General features: G+C 39.5%; 1 long non-coding RNA gene across 1 annotated transcript; it reads left to right on the top strand.

Moving 5' to 3' along the window:
* The first annotated feature begins 2,170 nt into the window (after positions 1–2,170).
* Positions 2,171–2,693, top strand: LOC146839737 (uncharacterized). Its single transcript, XR_014980703.1, has 3 exons — positions 2,171–2,271; positions 2,467–2,499; positions 2,596–2,693. It is a non-coding gene; the product is annotated as an uncharacterized LOC146839737 (long non-coding RNA).
* The last annotated feature ends 1,664 nt before the right edge of the window (positions 2,694–4,357 follow it).

The following is a 4,357-nucleotide window of genomic DNA, read 5'->3' as shown; positions in this document are numbered from 1 at the left end:
AGTGTTTGTTATGTCTCTGTTTTAGGAGGTTCGTACCGGTGCAGCGGCTGCAGGGAGCGCTTTAGTCGGTAAGTATGGTGGGGGTTGTGGGAGTTAGGTAAGGCATATTGTATGTTTTTGAAGTAATTCTGTTTTGTTTTCTGTTTATTTACAGGGCTTCAGCGGTGTGGGTCGTGGCGTCGCAGCGGTGTATCTTCGGCGATTAGGTAAGAGTACGCCATTTTTTTTCATTGCATTTCTCGATTTTTGGGGGGTACTGTTAGACGTTTTAACTTTAGGTAGTTTTGTTTGTTATGGATTTGTTGTATAGCAATAGGCTTTTTTTGTCGTCGGGAGAGTTGTGTATTTTGACTGGGGTTGGCCCAGGGTTTGTTGTGAATCTGCGGATGTTGACTGTTCATTGTTTTCCCGATGCTACGGTAGGCGGAAGACAGCTAGAAACAGGTAAGAGAAAGTTTTAATATACGTTTAGAGATAGCCTTTGAGAGTTAGTGGGAGGTAAATAGGAAATGTTATGATTTATATCTCAATCTTTGTTATGTGTCTGTTTTTGTAGGGTCGTTCCGGTGCAGCGGCGTAACTTCAACGAATAGGTAAAAGTATGCCATTTTACATGACTTCATTAACTTATTGGTGTTGTGTTAGACACTTTATCTTTTTGTTGTTTTCTTTGTTATGGATTTCGTAGTATAGCAATAGGATTTTTGGCGTCGCAAGTGTGGGGTCGTTTTCGTGGGGTTGGGCCAGGGTTTGTTGTGAATCTGCGGATGTTTACTGTTCATTGTTTTCCCGATGCTACGGTAGGCGGAAGACAGCTAGAAACAGGTAAGTGCATTTTTCTTATACGTTTAAAGTTAGACTTGGTGAGTTGTTGGTAGGTAAATTTTATATGTCTATGCGTAATATTTCATTCTTTGTTATGTGTCCAGTTTTGAAAGATCGGTCCGGTGCAGCGGCGTCACTTCGGCTATTAGGTAAGAGTACACCATTTTTCAGCATTTAATTCAATTATTTTTGATTGTACTGTTAGACTTTTTATTTTTAGGTTTTTTTGGTTGTTATGGGGTTTGTAGTAGAACAAAAGGCTTTTGGGTGCTCGAAAGTGTGTGTTTTGAGTGGGGTTGGGGCAGGCTTTGTTGCGAATCTGCAGATGTTGACTGTTCATTGTTTTCACTGCGCGACGGCCGGTGGAAGGAAGCGACAAACAGGTAAGTGTATATAGTTTATACGTTAAAAGTTGCACTTGGAGAGTAATTATGAGGCAAATAAAATATGTTTGTGATTTTTTTAAAGTGTTTGTTATGTCTCTGTTTTAGGAGGTTCGTACCGGTGCAGCGGCTGCAGGGAGCGCTTTAGTCGGTAAGTATGGTGGGGGTTGCGGGAGTTAGGTAAGGCATATTGTATGTTTTTGAAGTAATTCTGTTTTGTTTTCTGTTTATTTACAGGGCTTCAGCGGTCTGGCTCGTGGCGTCGCAGACGTGTATCTTCGGCGATTAGGTAAGAGTACGCCATTTTTTTTCATTGCATTTCTCGATTTTTGGGGGGTACTGTTAGACGTTTTAACTTTAGGTAGTTTTGTTTGTAATGGATTTGTTGTATAGCAAGAGGTTTTTGGGGCGTAGGAAGTGTTGTGTATTTTGACTGGGGTTGGCCCAGGGTTTGTTGTGAATCTGCGGATGTTGAATTTTCATTGTTTTCACGATGCAACGGTCGGCGGAAGACAGCTAGAAACAGGTTAGTGCATTTGTATTTTACGTTTAAAGTTGCACTTTGAGAGTTAGTGGGAGGTACATAGATTATGTTATGTCTCATATCTAATTCTTGGTTATGTGTCTGTTTTGGTAGGGTCTTCCCGGTGCAGCGGCGTAACTTCGGCTATTAGGTAAGGGAACGCAATTTTACATCGTTTTATTTAAATAGTTTTTGGGGTACTGTTAGATTATTTGTCTTTATGTCGTTTTCTTTGTTATGGATTTAGTAGTATAGCAATAGGGGTTTTTGGCGTCGCAAGTGTGGGCTCTTTTTCGTGGGGTTGGGCCAGGGTTTGTTCTGAATCTGCGGATGTTGACTGTTCATTGTTTTCACGATGCAACGGTAGGCGAACAGAGCTACAAACAGGTAAGTGAATTTTTAATATACGTTTAGAGATAGACTTTGAGAGTTAGTGGGAGGTAAATAGAATATGGTATGATTTATATCTCGTTCTTTGTTATGTGTCTGTTTTTGTAGGGTCGTGCCGGTGCTGCGGCGTAACTTCAACGAATAGCTAAAGTATGCCATTTTACATCACTGCATTAACTTTTTGGTGTAGTGTTAGACGTTTTATCTTTATGTCGTTTTCTTTGTTATGGATTTAGTAGGATAGCAAGAGGGGTTTTTGGCCTCGGAAGTGTGGGGAACTTTTTGGTGGGGTTGGACCGCTGTTTGTTGTGAATCTGCGGATGTTTACTGTTCATTGTTTTTCAGATGCTACGGAAGGCGGAAGGCAGCTAGAAACAGGTAAGTGCATTTTGTATCTACGTTTAAAGTTGGACTTTCAGAGTTGTTTGTAGGTAAATATAATATGTCTATGCGTAATATCTAATTCTTTGTTAGGTGCCCATTTTTGTACGGTTGGTCCGGTGCAGCGGCGTCACTTCGGCTATTAGGTAACAGTACGCAAATTTACATCTTTACATTTCATTGCTTTTGGGTGTAGTGTTAGACGATTTGTTTTTAAGTAGTTTTGTTTGTTATGGATTGTTGTAGTATAGCAATAGGGTTTTTGGGTGTCGAAAGGGTTGTGTATTTTTAGGGACGTTGTGCCCGGGTTTGTTGCGAATCTGCAGATGTTGACTGTTCATTGTTTTCACGGCGCGACGGCAGGTGGAAAAAAGCGACAAACAGGTAAGTGTATATATTTTATACGTTTAAAGTAGAACTTGGCGAGTAATTAGGAGGTACAAATAATATGTTGAGGATTGTTTTCGACTTGTCTGTTATGTCTCTTTTCGTCACACGGTTTCTTGTGAATCTGCGATTGTTGGCTGTAATTTGAGTTTTAGATGCTACATTGGGCGGAAGAGAGCTACAATCAGGTAAGTGAATGGTTTGTATACGTTTACTGTTTTTTAGTCTCGTATCAAGGTAAGTTACAGGTCTTATTAGCAAGGATTAATTTTTAGTCTGTTTATTTTATAGTAATACTGGTGTTTTGTGACGACAGTACTGTCATGTGTATTGTGTGTTATAAAATATGTGAGTACGTCAGGGTGGGGCACGTTTTTGTGATGAATCTGCTGTTTTGGGAGTGTGTCATCCTTTTTTAGATCGGACGGTAGGCGTGACGCAGCTACAGACAGGTAAGCGCGAAACTTTTATACCTATTATGTTTGATTTGAAAGTATTTTTAATGTGATTATAATGTTTGCGTCATTGGATGTATTTGTAATACAAGGTTATCTTATTTATTGCTGGGTGTTACACTGTTTAGTTGCTTGTGATACAGGTTTTGTAACGGAAGTACTGTCACGTGTATTGTGTGTTATTCAATATGTGAGTACGTGAGGGTGGGGCACGTTTTTGTGATGAATCTGCTGCTTTGGGAGTGTCTCATCCTTTTGTAGATCGGACGGTAGGCGTGACGCAGCTACAGACAGGTAAGTGCGAATCTTTTATACCTGTTATGTTTTATTTGAAAGTATTTTAAATGTAATTATAATGTTTGCGGTATTGGTGATGTATTTGTAATACAAGGTTATCTTATTTATTGCTGGGTGCTAGACTGCAAAGTTGATTGTGAAACAGGTTTTGTGACGAAAGTACTGTCACGTGTATTGTGTTTGATTCAATATGTGAGTACGTCAGGGTGGGGCACGTTTTTGTGATGAATCTGCTGTTTTGGGAGTGTGTCATCCTTTTTCCGATCGGACGGTAGGAGTGACGCAGCTACAAACAGGTAAGTGCGAATCTTTTATGCCTGTTATGTTCTTTTGGAAATTACTTTTACTGTGATTAGAATGTTTGTGAGTTATTGCTGATGTATTTTTATTCTAAGTTTATTCGTATTTCTTGCTGAATGTTAGAACGTTTATTTGATTGTGAGACAGGTTTTGTGACGAAAGTACTGTCACGTGTATTGTGTTTGATTCAATATGTGAGTACGTCAGGGTGGGGCACGTTTTTGTGATGAATCTGCTGTTTTGGGAGTGTCTCATCCTTTTTTAGATCGGACGGTAGGCGTGACGCAGCTACAGACAGGTAAGTGCGAATCTTTTATATTTGGTATGTTTTATTTCAAAGTATTTTTAATGTGATAATAATGTTTGAGTTATTGATGATGTATTTGCAATACAAGGTTATCTTATTTATTGCTGGG

This window comes from Triturus cristatus, chromosome 4_1 (assembly GCF_964204655.1).
Source record: "Triturus cristatus chromosome 4_1, aTriCri1.1, whole genome shotgun sequence".
NCBI classification, from domain to species: Eukaryota; Metazoa; Chordata; class Amphibia; order Caudata; family Salamandridae; genus Triturus; species Triturus cristatus.
Note: the sequence above shows the minus strand (reverse complement) of the source record. Positions and strands in the feature narration are given on the sequence as shown.